The 20,620-nt window shown below is 46.0% G+C and overlaps 1 non-coding gene across 1 annotated transcript; it reads right to left on the reverse strand.

The window, feature by feature from the left end:
• Nucleotides 1-18,187: 18,187 nt before the first annotated feature.
• LOC112883657 lies at nucleotides 18,188-18,294 on the reverse strand. The gene has a single exon (XR_003226912.1). It is a non-coding gene; the product is annotated as a small nucleolar RNA R71 (small nucleolar RNA).
• Nucleotides 18,295-20,620: the final 2,326 nt, after the last annotated feature.

Raw genomic sequence — 20,620 nt, forward strand, 5'->3', positions numbered from 1 at the left:
AACTCCTCATCCTCCTGTACCAGAGGAGCCAATGGTACTTCTTCATTGCAAAGAGCTGAAACGAGCACCGCTGATTCAGCTTTCTATGCTGCTTCAGGGGCAACCGGTCTGACCGATTCTGCTAGGCACTCATACCGATCTTCTGTACCGTTCAGATCGGTCGACTAGGGCGGCTCGACCAGTCTTGCTGGCTGGTCAACTGCCTTGTTTTGAGGGACCATAGGCCTGTACTGGTGGAACTGCTCGTCCCTCAACTTTTCTGCTTCCTACTTCTTCTCCCAAAAGCACAGGCACTGCAGCTTCGTCTTTTGAGTTCAAGTCAACCTCGGAGGACACCATCTTGGTTGAAAGTACTTGGCCGTTGAATTGCTGCTGCTAGCCTCATGATCATTTGCCATGACAGGTTTCTGAACAAAAGGTTTGACCGATTTATCGAAAATCATCGATCCCTTCCCTGCATCTTTGACGACCACATTCACATCACCAATCTGCATGATTTTATCAACTGTGGTTTTTTTCTGAGTCTACCTACATGGGCTGCACATCCTTGACACGATATTCCTATTTTGGAGAGCAAGAACGACCTAGTCCCTAGTAGGACCGTTTGTAACCGGTCTGACCGGTGCAGGATGCTGCCTTGAACCTGATTGGTGAGATCCCAATCAGCCATTCATCGGTCGTGACAACCTGTCAAACATCAGCCTCCTGTACTCCTCTTCCTGGCGAGGTGGTGGATGTGGCATCGGATAACATTGCATCCAAATCCCTTCATGGTCCCATGTCAGGCAAGAAGAATCCGAAGCCGGAGGTGCCCACGGCATCGTAGCGTATACCTTCTACGGAGGGAACAAAGTAGTGATGTCGCCCCTGCGCTTGCTGGATTCTCCCCTAGGAGATGATGACTTATCGCATGGAGGCAACCTTGATCTCTTTTTTAATGGCCGATCTCTCGGAACGGCCTTTTGATTGGTGTACTTGTTCAAAAGCTGATCAAAGGTAGGCCTCTGCTTTGCAAATCTCCCCTGCACCTTCAACTCCTTAACCTTCCAGGTACCAACTTCTGGGCGCTTAGGTTTGATCATCTTGGGTCAGTCTGACCGGTAGGGGAAACCCGTTAAACTGGTCGCACCTAGGCAGCAGGCCGACTTGAGTCTCGCGACGAATTGGCTTGCCTCCCGAGTCCAGAAGCTCTTACGGTAATTTTTAGAGACTCGTTCCCATCAGGAGTCTTCTCAAGCACCACTTCCCTGGCAAGTATATTCTCTTCTAAAGTTTTTGGCCTCTCCTCACCAATGATCACATTCTTCCCTTTGGCTCCTTCCGTTTGCTCTGGCCGAATGAGTAGTTTGGCGTTATTCAAATCAATGGTGTGAACTAGAAATAGTGTTTTATCAATATGCATCTCAGGCAAAACCAATCATCCTTCATTAATGGCCGATTATACCTGTCGATGGAAAACATTACAATCATTAGTTGCATGACATGAAGAATTATGCCACTTCCAGTATGCACGCCGCTTCGACTCCTCAAGCGGCGGTATGGCATGAGACAACTTGATGTTTCTGCTTCTATGCAACTCATGAAATATACGATCGCATATAGAAACATCAAAGGTAAATCGCACTTCCTTTTGCCGATTATTTTGAGTCGGCTTAACTGATGAGCATGGATATGATTTGGCCTTAGATGGCCAAACAAAATCGGCAGCGTAAACTCTTTCTCCTCATCGTCTAAAGTGTCGGATTCGCAATCAATAACGTGTGTTTTGGACCGATGAGTTTTATAAGTATCTTTTGAATTTTTAAATTTATATTCCAAACTCAAGGCTCTAACTTGCACTTGATTAATCGAAAGAAAATCAAAGCCCTCAAGTTTCTCTTTATAATGCAAACGCAAACCACCAAAAGCCAAATCTGCCAAATCCTTTTTAGAAATTGGCAAACTAAAACAACAATTTTTTATATCTTTGAATCTCTTAAAATAATCAGTCACAAATTCATCTCTACCTTGCTTAACCGATGTCAAGTCAGTCAATTTCACTTCATTATCCCCACTATAAAAATGATCATGAAACTTATGTTCCAATTGATTCCAAGACTGAATAGAATTTGGGGCCAATGAAGAAAACCAAGAAAAAGCAGTTCTAGTCAATGATGAAGAAAATAATCGAACACGTATAGCATCACTGAAACTCACTTCCCCAAGTTGAGCAATGTATTGGATAATGTGTTCCCATGTAGTTCTATTATCATCACCATTAAACTTCATAAAATCAGGAACACGCCAACTAGTGGGGTAGGAAACCAAATCAAATTCAACAGCATATGGTTTTTGATACAAATGAGAGTTACCCATATCTACCCCAAGTTTGGTTTTAATCATATTAGCTAGATCTTTAAATCTACAAAAACCAGCTTCGTAACTACCACTTGATGATGTTTGTGCTACAGAAACGAGATGATGTGTAGTAGAGCTAGCAGGTGCCATCGTCTGTACTGAGCCTACAGGCGCACGCTTCAAAAGTTCATCATAAACATTATCAGGAATCAGTCCGCGAGGGACATCGGATCCCTGTGGGGGAATAGGCGGTACACTGTATGCTATTGTTGTATAAGGTGGCGTGAAATTGGCAAATTCATTCATTCATTCGGCTAGGGCTTGCCGAACAAGGAATTGATGCAAGCGGTGCAGGCGTCGATGGGCTGACTACCATTGCGCTGGTCTGACCAGTCAACCATACTCGGCTGTACCGGTTGTGGTGGCGGCATTTTCCTTGCAAAGTAGCCCGGCGGCATGCCATAGATTGGTTCCTGGAGAGGTGCTGGTGTACCTGATGAGATAGTTTTCATGGTTTCCAATGAATAGCTACCATCTATCGACTTTCCCTTCTTTAAAACATCTATCTCATAAGGTTATTGATCAAATCGCTTGTGGACTTGTGCGCATCAGCAATTTTCTGGTCCATCAAGGATGATAATTGACTAAGCAAGTCGGAGGATGAAGTACTTACATTGCCTATTGCCTCGACTTGCTTGTTCTTGAGTGTGAAGGAGAGCATCATGAAATCTTGCACCCTCTTTACCTGGCTGGCCCGATCCTTCTTGAATCCCTTCAAGAACTGCGCCTTGAAGTGTTCCTCGGCCACTAGATAATCTTGGCTGGCAAGCTTTTTGTTCAAAGATTTGTTTATTTCGGCTTGGCTAAGAACAAGATCTTTCAAGGAGGGATGGTTTGAATTGAAATTTGAATTGTAGTTATTACCTCCTTGATATGGTGGGCGCAACCGGTTCCACCCTTGGCATCCTTGTTGACGGTATCCATTGTTTTTGTTGATGAATGCAGCATCTTCTTGGGTCTCGGGGCAGTCATTCCCCAAGTGTCCACCATTTCTGCAAACTTCACTTGCGGAATGTGATTCTATAGCTTGGACTGGAGCGTAGTTGTTTATGTGCTCCTTGAATTTCGCCCTCTCGTCTAGGCGTTTCAGAAGGAGGTCCATCTTTGCGGCGAGCATGTCCGTCTCCTTGATGGTGTGGATGCCCTTGGTTCTGGGTTGGAGGCGTTCTTCACTCCATCCTTGATTGGAGACCATCTTCTCGACCAGTGCTGTAGCTTTGGCGATGGTGAGGTCGAGGAAGGCTCCTCTAGCAGCAGCATCGATGTGGGCTCTTGACGTAGGAGTCAACCCGTTGTAGAAGCTTTGGAGGATGAGCCATTCATCCATCCCTTGATGAGGACAGGCTAGGATGTACTCGTGCAGCCTTTCCCAAGCTTTAGGGATTGACTCCATCCCTATCTGCTGGAAACTTGAGATTTTCCCGCGCGGGGCATTGGTTTTGCCCAGCGGGAAGAACTTCGCGAGGAACACCGTGGAACATTTATTCCATGTGTTGACAACTTCCTTGTCCTTATAGAACAATTGTTTCGTCTTCCCTAGGAGGGAGAAAGGAAACAGATGGAGCCTGATGACGTCAGCTGCGATCCACCGTATCACTACAGTTTCATACAGCTCGAGGAAGTTGTAGAGATGTGCGTTGGTGTCCTTGTTTGGCTTGCCGTAGAATGGGCTAGCTTGCACCATGTTAATGAGACTCGATTTGAGCTCAAAATTCACGTCCGTGACTTTGACATTGGGTCTGGTGCCCATGTTGGTGACCGAGGGGATGGAGAAGTCACGAAGAGTCTTTTCGGCCATAACAGTTGATGGTGCTTGAGCGGCTGGTTCGGTTGCTGAGAGAATGATTTGAGGAGGGACAGAGCAAGGTCAGACCCTTCTCATGAGCTTATGTGGATTTTCAATGAAGTTTGTCAGCAAGGAGGAACTAGTCATATACGACCATGTTTTCATCCAGCGGGAGAAAACAAAAGCAACATTAGCTTGTATAAGCAATAGCTATTTCTTAAACACATTGCCAAGATTATGTATTAGTAAATCTTTTAACCAATGCCATGCCCGGTAACGTCGCCAGAAATGCTTGTTGGTATTTCTTAATGTCATCACCAGGATTGTCAGTCCCAGGCAACGGCGCCAGAAATTCCGTGGTGGTATGTAATCCGTTGTAGCATTTCACCCGGAGAGTGTTCAGGTATCGTTATTTATATTTTCCCATAGGATGGCATGGTGTAAAAGATTTTCCTAGGTATATAATCAGGACAAAATGGTTAAGCTATAGACTATATTTCATACCGGGGTAAGTCATGATAAATGATAGATATGGGTAATGTGACACACACACACACAAAATCAAGCCAATCTCAAGAATAAATAATAACGAATAAACCAAAGGTTAGCGGGAGCATAGGCATACAAACAAAATCCTAAAACATCTATTCATACAAGCAAGGGTTACACAAGGCACAAGGTTAGGGCTCAGAGCTAAGACTTCAGATATCAAGGAGAATGTCCCGTACCGGTGTACAACCAATCCTGATACATATTTCAGAACTGCTACACCATACCCGAACATAGGGGAGTGCACTAACCACGGCAATTCCGCCGTAGCGGACGGACAGGGCTGTCACCACCTAACATCTACCCCTACAACACCGTGGAGCATGGTCATATTCGAAGGATCCTGCATACCCGGGCACCATGCTCGTGGATGAGGTCGCTACCCTAGGGCCCCCGAGTCTCCCACCCTTCGGATGGACAAGTAAATCGCTAAGGCAAGCCCAAAGGCACAACAAACCGATCTCCTTACCTAGTTCATTTGGCCTAACCACATACATTGGATAACTTGTGATAAAGCAAGGCATGGTATGATAAACTATCAAGATAGCATAACAACCATGACCGAACTCTGAATTATGAATAAGATACTGACAAGTCGAATACAAAGCCATACCAGAGGCTAAGGATTGCTCAACGACCTCGAGGATGACTAGCAGTCGCTAAGAGAAGTTCTAGCTGCAAGTCACAAAGTGAGAGAGGGAGAGAGGCTGCAAGTTGTGGTGTGTGTGAATGGGGGGGGGGCTCCTTTTATAGCTTGGGAGGTCGGTTCCCGCCATCTCTAAGTATGGAAACATCAGCCACCGCCTTTGAGAAGATAAGGATGATCCTCCCGCCAAAGATCTGGGTCCCGGGAAGGCGTCCAATTTCGGCCGAACCTGGGGGCGGCAAAATCGGCTCACCTGATGGAATCTTGGAGGCTTCTGCTGCGTCTCACTCTACACTCACCACATCATCTTCGACTTCAGTGGCAACAGGTGCAGGGGCCTCTGCATGTGGTGGAGGCAAATCAACCCGAGCAGCGATGGACACCGTTGTCACCAACGCTGCAGCATCTGACTCTTTTTCTGACTCAGGGGCTAGGGTAGCCACGGCATCGCTAGACTCATCCATGCTCAGAGCAGAGGATTTCCTACATACAGCAAAAGTAGTGGTCAGAATAGTTATCAACTACGAACCTACAAATTGCAATCGACAAAGTACACGTGTACTTGCAGTGCAGACTTCTTTACATTCAATTTTCTCGCCTTGAGCACTTTGGGAGCTGTAAACAGCACTCAAAGTACTCGAAGATGCTGGCCTACCAGCCGAAGGCAATGTTTGCCCCGGTGTGGCACCAGACGCGGATGCATCTGTGTCACACCCGATTTATAAGAACATAAATCGAGCAATCATATATGCGCCAGGATCAAGTCACGCATATATACAACAGAATCATCAAGATATCACAACACGTATCTCGAAATAAAAGCGTATAAATGATGAATGAATATCTTTATTACAACTGAATCAAGAATCAGTTCAAGGAATGCGGAAGCGTAAAATAAATACATGAAGAGCAGGGCGCCACAGGGACGTCGGCTAGGAGATAACGCCTAGAAATCGTCGAGTCCGCTGATGTAGTCCTCCACGTCGCCTGGTACTGAGCAGCAGTCGAAGATATCCCCGAGAGAACAGAAGAATAGAGAAGGCAAGTGTGAGTACACAACTTGTACTCAACAAGTATAACACAAACTATGAGGCTCTAAGGTTAGCTGACTCAACGCATTAGCTTTTAGACTTGACAAAATTTTATTAAAGCTAATTACTACAAGTGGATGAATTACCATAAACCTGAATTGCATAAGAAATTAATCAATATTAATTAAGAACTACTGAGAACCATCCAAACAACCAAGATAACCCCACTAATCAGACAGAGGATCTGGGCACTCATGACTGTGAGCACAGCTGATATATCAGTTTTACACTCTCGAGAGGTTGCACAACTTTACCCACAAGTCGTGAGCTACGCTAGTTGTTCATCACACTTCCTTAGGTGAGATGGCTAGCAAGCACACTACGAGACCGTTACAAAGGATCACGTTGGTAAGGTGTAACCGCTAAGGATTCTGGATCAGCGACGATGGGGCCCACCTCCGGGGGTACAAGCACACAGCACAGACCAAGCCGGAGGAGCAGGGACCATTGAAGCCTACCACCCCTCTTGCCTACGCAGGTAAGTTACTCCCGAACCAACACGACCTAATTAGTAAGTCAAGACCGTCCCATTCCAGTCTTGTGGTTGCGCGGTTGTCCCAGGTTGTCGCTCTATGAACCGGTCCTTATGGAGAGTGGCCAACCAAGCACTAAGCACCGTGCTGGCCCCCTAAACCATGTTTCTATCGAAAACATCTTTTAAGGAGACGTGAGCCACTCAAGCACACAGCACAGAGGGCCACTCTCAGAATTAAGTTGCATATGACCATTAGTCGAATTAATTACAAAGGACCGAAGTGTGTGAGAGCGCAGCACCTAGCACAACTAACCACAATGCAACCCAAGGTATTATATAAAGGATAAGGTGGCTAGGAAGTTCTTATAGGCATCCAATATTAAAATGCAGTATGAAAAATGTATTTGAAAGTGATAGGAGGTTTATGTTATACTTGCCTTCCTCGAAGTTCTCCTGCTGCTGCTCAAATTGCTCAGAAGATGGGGGCTCCTGGTACTCGTCCAAAGGCTCAGCGTCTACTCATGATCGCAATGCCAAAACATGGTCCAGCACATACACAAACATGCAAGCAAGGACAAAAGATAAGAAACAGTACAACATTACATAAAAACAGCACACAAAACTATGCTAGAACTATTCCACGCGTTACAACGATCGTGTGAGCGCAAGAATCACCTAAAACAGAGCTAAGACGCGAATTCTAGGGCTAAAACAAGGTCCAGGGGCCTTTCTTTAAGAAAACAGGAAAACCAGAGGGGTTCTGCACAAAAACTAAGGGCCTAAACCTAATTAAACTATAGACACAGGGGCTAACTTGCTAAAACTCAAGGCTAGGACGGCGGGCACTAATTCCAGGAAGCTCAGGGGCTTAAAAGAATAAAACAGGACTTATCCACAAATAGTTTTGAACTAAGGATGTACTGCGGGTTGATTTCCAAAAAGGGCAGGGGCTCTTTAGCAAGAATACCATGCTGAAGCGGTATCTTCTAATCAGAACCGCTGGATCTCGATTGGGTGGCTCTGATCAAAGGGGATGGGGGTAGGGGCCTGGGCGGCGGCGGTGGCTCGCCGGCGACCGCTTCCGTGGCGGCGCTCGGCCGGAGCTGGGCAATCTCAGGCTCCAGGGGTCAAAACAACCTGGGCTTGGGTCAGGTGTGATCCGCGTGACACGCGCAATCTATCTAGGGCCAAAGCGAGGCACGGGAGGGGCTCTAGCGACGAGCACGACGGCGAGGGGCGGCTCGGGGCGGCGGATTCGCCGGTGTGCATGCGGTCTAGGCACTGCGGCCAGCTAAGGACCACGACGCCTAGAGCAAAAGAACCAGGGAGCGAAGAGGAAGCTCACCAAGAGCTCGCGGTGCCCGGAGCGTGGCGGAGGACGGCCGGCGGCGAGGTCCTGCGGAGGCGACGCTCGGGGTGACCGCGGACGGGCCAAGGTGGGACTGCTTCAGATCTGCCGGTCCCCCAAATCGAAGCACACGGGCCCTGCAGAGGTGCCCAGGGGGTCAGCCCGGCCGGATACCCACCGACGACGAGAAATTGTTGCGGCGGGGGCAACTCACCGGTGAAAGTTCCCTCAGGAAATTCCGTCGTTACCGAGGCGTAGAGCTCCAATGCTGAGCCCGAGGAGCTTTAGGATGGTGAGGTGGAGCTTTTGCAGGGGATGCGGTTGTCCGGGGCGCGGCGGAACGGTGGTTCGATGGTGAGGCCGAGGGTGTTTGTGCGGCGGAGGAAAAGGGCGGCGGCGCTGGGGGTTTGGTTGGCGGCGAGGGTTAGGGTTCTAGGGCACTAGGGCGTAGGGGTGCGGGCCCGAGCTGGATCACGGCGGCCGGGGACTTCGGAAGCTGTTGCGCGCCGGGGAAAAGGAAACAGAGGAGGACGGAGGAGCTGACGTGCGGGACCGGCCTGGCAGAGAGAGAAAGGGAGGGAGAGTGCGGCGCTCGGTCAGAAAGAGGGAGAGGGAGGGGCGCTTGGGCTGAGCTGCGCTGAGGGCTGAGGGAGCTGGGCCTCGGTGCGGCCCATGCGGGGAAAGGGAGAAGTAGGGATTGGGCTGCCAGGGAGAGAAAGGGCCAGCCCCAAGGGAAAAGGAAAAGAGAGCAGGCCGGGCTGCTGCTCTCTTCTCTTTCCTTTTCTTCTTTTCTTTTTCTTTTCTACACTCAAACCATTCAAACAATTCTATTTGATTTCAAATAAATTTGAATTTAAACCCTATAAACTCAACGCAAGGAAAATAATGCTCCAGCATGAATGCACAAACAAGTTGATCCTATAATAAATGTTATTTTCCTGCGTTATAAAATTACTTTAAATGCAAGATAATTTAGAGAAAGCCCTGGAAATTTTATTTGAGCCAAGATAAATTCATTAAAAAATTTGGAAAAATTACATTAGGGTGTTACAATCTGCTTGAAGGTTAGCCAAGGGCGGTGTGTGCCACGGCGCAGCCTTGGTACTACTTGGCAACGAGTCCACTGCAACAGAGGACACGTCTCGCTATTTTGCATCATCATCCCCGATATTTCCACTTCAACCCTTTGCCTTGGGCGCTTGGGGTTGGAGGCGGCAACACTAAAGCAAAAGAAATGGAGAGTAGTCAAAGCATCAGCAATGAAGAAATCGACAAAAAACTTGCAGATTTATGAGATACACTCACCTTGGCAGTTCATCATCGTCGGCTGCAATAATAGTTGCCTTACACTTCCGGGCGGTGACCCTTGGCTTCTTGAGGTGGCTGGGTACGAGTTCACCACCTTGCAAGCCTGGGCAGTACTCATGCTTGATTTCTTTAGGAAGTCTACCAAAGTAACATCATCATCAGTGTCATTATCCTCATCGGTCACTGGATCGATGGGAGGAGGGTTAATTCTATGCAGTTGATACGCACTTGGTTGCAAGTGATCGGGGTGCTCTATCTCGGGAAGTGGAGGTGAACTCCTATACAAGTTTGTGTGCTCCTGCAAATTCATCAAATCAAAGTCAGATACAGAATACAAGGATAACAAAAAGTACTCGAGTGGAGGAGTTATGTACCAATTTTGGTTGATTCTTGGCGGAAAATAGCAGCGGGACATATGGTACTCTAGGCTATAGAGTTTGGGTTGAGGTGATAGAGTTGAAGACCATAGAAATAAAGAAGGCCACGAAAGAAGTCGGATGTGGGGAGGGCCAATCCCCTTTCGAAAAAAGTGTTGAAACAAAATGATCTCATCAACGCTTTCTTGCGGATAAGGTTGATGGAAAGACGGACGCCACTGCACAACATTTTTCTCTTGAAGAAGACCCTCGGAAACAAGATGCAAAAGATCATTTCTAGAGCACTTACTGTATGTCCAATCGCTATTTGCGGTCATGGTTTCTTCCACCTTGTGTTTGTCTCCCTTGGCAGCTGTTTTCTTGTTTTCCATCCTTGATGTCACGAGTCGCTTCACTCACATGCGCTCGGAGGCTGAGGAGTGAGGAGGTGGAGATATGCAACAATGAGAGGGAAAACTACGGTGAAGGAAATTCGAGAGGAAGGAGCAAGTAGAGGAGGCCTAGCTCTAGATCTAGAAATGGCGGTGGCGCTAGAAAAGAGGAAGACAAAGGGTTTGAACTAGTGAAAAGGCAAATGAAAGCATGGGTTAACCCTAAGTTACCGCGTGGTTAAATAACCAGCAGGGGGTGCAGGACTCACAGTGCAGAAGCTGAGGAGTTTTTTGAGCGGTTGTTTAGGATAATTTTGAGAAAGTTATTTGATTAACCATTTTTTCCGGATATTATCCCAAAAAAGGGGGTTTTCAAATTTCAAATCAATTTTTCCAATTTTAACTATCAATTCAATTTCTTAAAAATATTCTAGAACACATGCCACGTTCTTTTTTATCCTTTTTTCCAAATCTTTGGAATTCGGATTCAAGGCTCGGGGACTGTGGGGCACATGTCATCAAGGCTTATTTTTCAAAAATATTTGGAAGATAAGAAAAGAAGATTCAAGACTAATTTGACCCTCAGCCTGATTCTTCGATTCAACCTAAGGCTTAGGGGCTAGTCTATATGGAGTGCGAGATTCATCACACTCCATATAAAAGAAAACTTAAAACTACTCGGGGCATGAGTACCTCATAGTCTCAAGGCAGCCAAGGAAGTACTCGGAGGATGCCTTCAAGATGGAGTTTCAGAAGAAACCGAAGACAACTTTAGAAGTACTCGAGAGCCTGCAGTACTCGGCTACGAAGAGTTCGGGGGCTTGTCAGACCCGGGCGCTACAGGACTGTGCACATGGCATAGAATATTCTAGGATAAGGGGTGGGGCATGTTCCACAGCTTAATTCTATTGTAAAGTACTCGGATACGAGTAGTACTAGTCGGTACAGAAGGAAACTACACGAGTAGTACTCGGGTAGGACTCCTAAGTTCATACTGGACTAGGATACATGCAATCTTGTCCCCCAAGAGTATATAAGGGTGGGCAGGGACCCTCTCCAAAGGGACAATACACATCAATCTACATGTAAGGCAATACAAACCACCATACAGGACGTAGGGTATTACGCATATCGCAGCCCGAACCTGTCTAAACCTTATGTTGCTTGCACCTTCATGGTCCTCTGATCTTGGCAACAATCTACCTACAAATCTACTACCTTGGGGTATCCCTCGGTAGGCTTGATGGCTAAACACCGACACTACATGCACATAAGTTAGGCCTACCCATTGAATCACGTGCCAAGTGCTAACATTTCTTTTTGTATTACTCTTTTTTCTCCTATTTATATCTATTTTTTCTTTTAGTCATGACACTAGGATGTCGTAGTGGAAGTTGACCACTTTGTCTGCTGAGAGCTTTGTGATCGGCTTGTACTCGATCCACTTTGTAAACTTGTCTATTGCCACCAACACGTGAGTAAATCCCCCTGACGCTATTGTTAGAGGCCCAATCATGTCGAGGCCCCAGCAAGTGGGCCAAGGTGGTGGGATGGTGATGAGGTTGTGAGCTGGGACATGCGTTTGTTTGCCAAAGTACTGGTAGTTGGGACACTGGGGGATGAGATCTTCAGCATCTGCCAAAGCTGACGGCCAGTTGAACCCTACTCTGAATGCCTTCCCGACTAGTGTGCGTGATGCTGCATGGTTGCCACAGGATCCATCATGAATGTCATGAAGGATTTCATTGCCTTCTTCCGTGGTGACACAATTCATGAGGATTCCTGAGGCTGATCCACGCTTGTATAGTTTGTGACCAACCAGAACGTATCCCTTGCTTCTTCTTATGATTTGTGCTGCTCCATCTCCTTTTTTTGCAGATACCGGGGGGTAGCCCCTGGTCTTTGATGAAGTTTATGAACGGTTCCCTCTAGTCCACCTCGCACAACATGACCTCTCGATCAGGTTCCTAAGGACCCTGATCGATGATCATTGGATTTGGTTGCTTAATGGATGGCTAGCGAAGTTCATTGACGAAGACGCTCGCTGGGACTTCAGCTCGAGTGGATGCCAGCTTTGAGAGTACATCTGCTCCCACGTTGTTGTCGCATATCACATGGTGGATTTCTAATCCTGCAAACTTGTTCTCTTCCTTGCATACTTTCATACAATATGCGTCCATTATTTCCTTGTAGCAGTCCCACTCTTTGTTGACTTGTTGAACAACCAGCAAGGAATCACCATAGACAAGTAGTCGCTTGATGCCGAGAGAAATTGTTAGGAATAGCCCGTGCAATAGAGCTTCGTACTCAGCCTCGTTGTTTGATACCTCCCAAAGCATCTGTAGGATAGATTTTAACTGCTCGCCCCTTGGAGATATGAAAAGAACTCCTGCGCCGCTGCCCTCGAGCTTTAGGGAACAGTCAAAGTACATGATCCAATGCTCTGGTTTGCTAGCTGGAGTTGGGATCTAGTTTTCTGAAAGGAATCTGTGCTCATAGCCTAAGAGGGGGAGGGGGTGAATTAGGTGAACTTAAAACCTTAACCTATGGCTCAAACTAGTTAGCACAAAACATAAGCTAAAACATATTATCTAGATATGCAACTAGGGTTCAACTAGTGTGAAAACCTCATCCCAAAGAGTTTTGGATCCTATAACCAATCCTAGCAAGATACTACACTAAGAATGTAAAGGCACACAAGATTGCAATAAGAAATATGGAAGTTTAAAGGAAGGGGATGAGGGGAAGCAAACTCTCAACACGAAAATTTATCCCGTGGTATCGGTAGGCACAAGGCCACCCCTAGTCCATGTTGTTGAAGCACGCACTAAGAGTATTGCTTCCCGGTTTTTGAGTCTCTTCCGGGACTCTTCTTGACTCACCATCAAGGCTTAGCCACCAAGGCTCTCGCCAAGTCCCCAGTCACCTCGATGCTGTTCCATTAAGGAGCTTCTCCATGAAGGAAGGGGATTTCCACGTCACCCGCACGAAGCCGTCATCGCCGCTCCACACCAAGCTGGAGTGTCGATGACTTTCCGGCGAGCCACCAAGACCCCAAGAGGTCGGCACTCCGAGATACAACTTGTGGTTCACTCAAGAACCAGCACAAGGCACCAACATCTTGCTCTCTCACTCTCTCTAGAGCTAATCCTAGCACTAACACTCTAAAAGCTTGTGCTAAACCTAAGGATGTGATCAATAATGAGCTCTTTGGTGGCTTGGAGAACTTCTTTAGAGTGCGGGTAGCTTCTTACGAACTCTAGTCGCCTCAAATGAACCGGGGTGAGGCCTTATATAGGCTAGGGGGCTGCTCATAGCCGTTGCTTGCTTTTACCCAGAAAAGCATAAAGCGTCGGTTAAACCGGTCACCTGCGTCGGTTTAACCGATCACACTGACCCTGCCTGCTAGCCGTTGAACTCCAATTGTCTTCTTCTGCTAATGTCATTGCACCGATGGGTGTCGGTTCAACCGGTGCTGAAGACCTTCAGGCTTCTCTAGCTCCAAACGCTTCTGTATCAGTAAACTATCAATGCACTGACGCTTCCACTGATGCCGTCGGTTCAACCGGTGCTCAAGACTCATTCTGGAGCCAAGACATGCTCTATGAGTAATCTTAGCACTAATGCACCGATGCCTCTGTTAAGTCTGTCGGTTTAACTAGTGCTATTGAGTCTTTCTGCACTTGGTTGCCTTATCAACTCACCAATGCACCGCTCGGTTCAAATGATGCCGTTGGTTTAACCAACGCATGTATTCATGCTGAGCCTTGTCCAAACCATCTCTGCATTTTCACTACAACTTAGGCATCTTGACAGTGATTTTGACACCTTGACTATGGATTGGACTTCATCCATGAGACCTAGAAATCCTACAAATCTTGAGCTCGCAAACTTGTTAGTCCCATTGACTATGTTGTCACACAATCACCAAAATTACAATTATGGCCTAATGGGGCCATGTTTCTTGAATCTCCCCCTTTTTGGTGATTGATGACAACACAATCAAGCAAGTATAAATTTGCAAGAATTGACAAATTGAACCACTTACACTTGCTTGGATGCTTACCACCATCCAATCTTGAACTTGACCTCCCCCTAAGTCCATGGTTTCCCCCTTTGCTTCTCCCAAAATTTTGAATTTGGTATTGAATTTATTTGTTGGATTTCTTGTACCCAAACCTTGCTTGACCACTATTTCTCCCCCATATTTGCCCATCATTATTTTGATTCGACACTTCTCCCCCTTTGGAACCAAATCACCTAAAAGATCTAGTAAAACAATATAGCTCAAAGGGAAAAGTTAGTAGCCTAGGGAGTTAGTTCCATGAATCATGATCCAAATAAGATGATATCAATGAAGATACCATTTAAGCTCACTATGGTGGATCACAAAATCATAAAACTGGCATGACATGAGCTAAGCTGTCCACAAATATGTCCACGAAATGATAATGTGAAAATCAAGTGCACAACTAGAGATTTTAGCAAGAAAGCTTAGATCATATCATGCACGGAGGTAGCTCTAAAAGATCAAATAATTGACAATGGTACCAATGAAAAGGTTTAAGCTTTGCATACCTTCGGGGGAATTAGTTACCTTAATTGTACCACTTGAAAGAAGTTGAGTGTGAAGCACTTGGGTCCACCAAGGAGATTAAATGTATGAGCACATAGCCTATGAACTTAGATATAGCATTTATGTTCGATAGAGCATGATTCAATATGCATGAAGGCACAAAGGTTACTCTTATCACGCATATAGAGTTGTTAATTCACATTGAGAGTGAACAACATTCTCATAGTGTGATTGCACCGGAAAGACGCCGTCAAAAGACTACAAAGGATAAGTTTGCAAACTTGTTAGTCTCCAAAATAACAAAAAAATAGAATGAACTCCCCTAAATGTGTGCATTTAGTGTTTGAATCACCAATGCATATTGTTTCTGACAACAATGGGAAGCTTACCCTATAGCTACATCTCATGAAGTTCATGTACCATGAAAGTGAACAAAGTGTAGTATCCTACATACTTATCAAACCATATAGTATCATACATACTTATCAAACCATATGTAGATAACACTAGGAAAAAATGCAACGCATGCATACAACCGAGCCAAAGCAATGGAGCTACATGATGCTTGAATTGAAACTAGCTACCATTACCTTATGGGGGACTTGGGCAACAAATGTCCAATCTTGTGAGCTTGGCTTCTTTGCTTGATTCTTCTTTTCTTATTGTTAGCCAAGCCTCCAAATCCCTTGTAGCCAATCTTCGGGCTTCAAGTATCCTTTGGAATCCAAACAATTTGAGGCCCCTTCATGTTTGTGATGACTTCCTTCGGCACCCAAATGGGGCGGTTCCAACTCCAATCCTTCTTCCCAATCTGGTGGGAACCACCTTGCCATTGCTCTTCTTCTTGATGACATAGGAGGTGCTCTTGCTCTTGTTTCTCCGGTTGGGCATGGTGTAGATGAGAGAACTCTTGATGGTGAAGCTCTTCTTATTCTTCTCATCCGAAACAATCTTCTTGGGTAGATGACACTTGTAGGACTTGTTGCCTTCTTGATGGCACTTGAAGCATTGCTCGCTTCTCAAGTTCCTTCACCATGTTCTCACGATTATCTTGAGAAGGTTGGACAATGCTCTCACCCTTCAATCTTGCCAAGTCCCTCATGAGCCTTTGGTTGACGGTTCGTAAATGCGAAATCTGACCCTCAACTATAGTCACAAATAAAATAAAACCGGTACCTCTTACTCACATATTTGTATCACTAACCTAGTTCCATAGCTGTATTGTCTATTCTAACCATTTCAGGGATACAAGTCCGAAATAAGAAGAAAACATGAAGAAGATGCAACAAGAAATGCACAAAAGATAACACCCAGCATTACACTTGCAAAGAGGGCCCACCTGGCAGAGCAAATGGGCATGCTAAGGAACAAATCACCTAGGATCATCACCTGAGCCCACTTACCAGCCAACTAGAGGAAGATAGAGCCGAGGGAGGCTCACCTAGGGTCGGTTGAACCTAGACGGCTTTCCGGCTGCCAGATCTTTGGTGGGAAGATCATCCTTATCTCCCTAAGGACGGTGGCTAAGGTTTCCATACGAAGAGATGGCGGGAACCGTCCTTGGAGGCTATAAAAGGAGGCCTCCCACCCCTCGTTCACACACACCACACATTGGAAGCGTCTCTCCCTCTCTCACTTTGTGACTTTACCTCTTAGGGTAGTGGAGCTAGGCTAGAACTTCTCTTTAGCAAATCCAATCATCCTCGAGGTCGTTGAGCAATCCTTGGCCTCCGGTATGGCTTTTTGTCAGTATCGTATTCGTAATGCAGAGCTTAGTCATGGTTGCTATGCTATCTTGATAGGTTATCATACCATGCCTTGTTCTTCCATAAGTTATGCTTTATATGTGGTTAGGCCAGATGTTCTAAGTAAGGATATCGATTTGTTGTGCATGTGGGCTTGCCTTAGCGCTTTACTTGTCCATCCGAAGGGTGGGAGACCCGGGGGCGCTAGGGTAGTGACCTCATACACGGGCGTGGTGCTCGGGTATGCGGGATCCTTCATATATGACCATGCTCCACGGTGTTGTAGGGGTAGATGGCAGGTGGTGCAGCCCTATCCATCCGCTACTGCAGCTTTGCCGTGGTTAGTGTAGTCCCCCACGTTCGGTTATGGTGTAGGAGTTCTAAAAGATGTAACAGGACTGGTTGTACACCGGTGCGGGGCATTCTTCATGATATTCCAAGCCTTAGCTCTGAGCCCTAACCATGTATCTTGTGTAACCCTTCCTTGTATGAATAGATGCTTTTAGGACATTCTTTGTATGCCTATGCTCCCACTAACCTTTGGTTTATTCGTTATTTTTTATTTTGAGATTGGCTTGTGTGTGTGCCACATTACCCTTATCTATATCCTTTATCATGACTTACCCCTGTACGAAATATAGTCTATACCTTATTCATATTGTCCTGATCATGTACCTAGTAAATTCTTTTACTCATGCCATCCTACGGGAAAATATAAATAACGATACCCAAATACTCTCTGGGTGAAATGCTACAACAGTATATCCGTGCGCTTTTGGATCCAATCTGTAATCGTTAAGACATACCACCATAGCGTTTCTTGGTGCCATCGCCAAGGACTAACAACCCTGGTGATGATGCTAAGAAATGCCAACAAATATTTCTGGCGCCATTACCGGGGATGACATTGATTAAAATATTTACTAATACATAATCTTGGCACTATGTTTAAGAAATAGCTATTGCTTATACAGTCTAATGTTGCTTTTGTTTTCTCCTGCTGGATTAAAAAAGGGTAGTGTATGACTGGTTTCTCTCTACCGACAAATTTTGGTGAAAATCCAGAGAAGCTTGTGAGAAGGGTCTGACCTCGCGTCATCCCTCCTCAAATCGTTCTCTCGAAAACTGAACCAGTCATTCAAGCACCATCAACCGTCATGGTTGAAAAGACTCTTCATGACTTCTCCGTCCCCTCAGCCACCAAAGTGGCAACCGGACCCAACATCGAAGTTGGGGACGTGAACTTTGAGCTCAAATCGCATTAACATGGTGCAGGCTAGTCCATTCTGTAGGGAGCCAAATGAGGACGCCAACGCACATCTTCAGAACTTCCTTGAATTGTGTGAAACCGTAGTGATACAGGGGATCGCAGCTGATGTTATCAGGCTCTGTCTGTTTCCTTTCTCCCTCCTGGGAATGGTGAAACAGTGGTTCTAGAAGGACAAGGAAGCCGTCAACACGTGGAATAAATGTTCCATAGCGTACCTCACAAATTTCTTCCCGCTGGGCAAAACCAGCACCCTACGCAGGAAAATTTCAAGTTTCTAGCAGATAGGGATGGAGTCAATCCCTGAAACTTTGGAAAGGCTGCAAGAATACGTCCTCACCTGTCCTCATCATGGGATGGACGAATGGCTCGTTCTCTAAACCTTCTACAATAGGCTGATCCCAACATCAAGAGCCCATATCGACGTTGCTGTTGGAGGAGCATTCCTCGACCTCACCATCACCAAAGGTACAATGCTGGTCGAGAAGATGGTCTTCAACCTAGGGTGGAGCGAAGAATGCCTCCAACCCCAAACAAAAGGCATGCATTTCAAGGAGACGGACATGCTTGCTGCAAAGATGGACCTCCTACTGAAATGCCTGGACGAGAGGGCGAAATTCAAGGAGCACATGAATAACTACGCTCAAGCCATAGACTCGCCCTCCGCATGCGAAGTCTGCGAAAATGGTGGACACTTGGGGAACGACTGCCCCGAGACTCATGAAGACACTGCATTCGTCAACAACAATAACAATGGGTACCATCCATATGGAGGCTAGGGGTGGAACCAGTCGCGCCCACCATATCAAGGAGGTAATAACTACAACTCAAATTTCAATTCGAATCAACCCTCCTTAAAAGATCTTGTGCTTGGCCATGCTAAAATCAATGAATCCTTAAACAAAAAGCTTTTGGCCAACGATAAAACTTTGGAAAGTATAAACATAAAAATTGAAACTCTTTCTTCTGCTTTGAAAAACCAATTGAGTTTCAATAAAATGATCAAAACTCAACTAGCTCAAATTGTTGTTGCTGTTCCTGCGGTTGATTCTAGGAAGATTCTGGGGCAACCCGAAGCTCCCGTTGAAAATGTTAGCATGGTGGCCACTAGATGGGATACCCATCCCGGAGGCCATCTCACACTAACCATGCAAAAAGACCTATGCACCAAAGGGCGAATGCGTGGGGAGGGCTGACAGCAGCAATACACGGAGATCCAAGGGTCCAAATGATCAGTTGTTCGATCTATGACTGCCACTATGATTAGGCCCTCTGTGACCTTGGGGCAAGCATAAACACTATGCCCAAGGTGATTTTCGAACAACTACTATATCCCGCTCTCTCTCCGACCCTAATTTACGTGCAGCTCGCCAATTCAACCATTCGATATCCTGAAGGGATAGTCGAAAACTTACTGGTGTAAGTCAAGAACTCCTTCATCCTCGCCAACTTCATGGTCCTTGACATGGAGGGCGATTTAGGCGTACAGCTTATCCTTGGACAACCCTTCCAGAGGGATGTCAAGGCAAGGATAGATGTCAAGGCTGGAGAAATCTTTTCCTCATCGGGGTCGACAACATATTCTTCAAGTTTCAATACAGGAAAGAGCAACACTTTATGATTCATTAGGCTCATGATGGAAGCGGGATATGGGGCGAACCGGAACCCTAACCCAAAGAACTTTCGACCGTACCAACAAGAAGAAAAAATGAGAAGAAGGTTTGTCGGAAGGTGAACAATGCGTCTTCATCCACCTCTCCAGGATGGGACGCCAAATGGTAAGTCACGCAGGAGAAAGGCCCTGCTCATTGAACACAAAATCATGAGTCATTGCCGAAGGTGAATCGGTACTTATCTCATATTTGATTTTTTTCAAAATTGCTTTTTCACTCCATTTGAAATTTCTCACTGCATATTTGATTTTCAAAACCTCTCTTGCATGTTAGAATTTTTCTAGCCTTTTTCTATTTTTACCAAAAATCCTAAAAATATTTTTGATCATAAAAATCCTTTGAAAAATATTTTTTGAACACCTTCTCGAAGCAAGTCTGGCCAAAGCACACAAGGCATGACTCATGGTAGCCGTTGGGAGACTATAGGCCTAACCTCTCAGCAGGTGGGCCCAGCAGGGGGTCGGCGGAACCCACTTGACAGTTGGGTGGGCCTAGCTTTTTCAAACAGCTAGTAGCCATTGTGGCCTGCCCCTTCCCGGCCGTTTCATGCTCATACTCTTTAAATAGAGCCCGAGAGGAGGGTGAGTGAAACTCACACTTCAACTCTCCCACTCACTCCCTCTCACACTCTTTGCTCTCAGGATTTTATTGGATTTTTGCTCAAGTTTGGATTCTAGAAACCTCTCTCTCTCTCTCTCATTTCTTTGCTGCAAGAATAATCCCACATTTGGAGGAACAACTCTCGGGTAAGCATTTCCATTTGGTTTCACTAACGTAACCCGTTTCGAGTTGTTCTTGTTTGTTCTTGTTCTTCAAGCATGAAAGACATGCGTCAGAAGGTTTTCGGTGCACTGAAGAAGATGACGGGCACGAGCTCGTACCATTCTCGGGATGCCTCGAGCTCTCACCACACCCCCGAACCGACGCCGAGTTCGAGCATGATGGACTATGAAGAAGAACAAGAGGAACAAGCCGAAGTGCAAGCCGAGGGCATGGAGATAGATAATGATG

The sequence above is a fragment of the Panicum hallii genome, chromosome 2 (assembly GCF_002211085.1).
Source record: "Panicum hallii strain FIL2 chromosome 2, PHallii_v3.1, whole genome shotgun sequence".
NCBI lineage: Eukaryota > Viridiplantae > Streptophyta > Magnoliopsida > Poales > Poaceae > Panicum > Panicum hallii.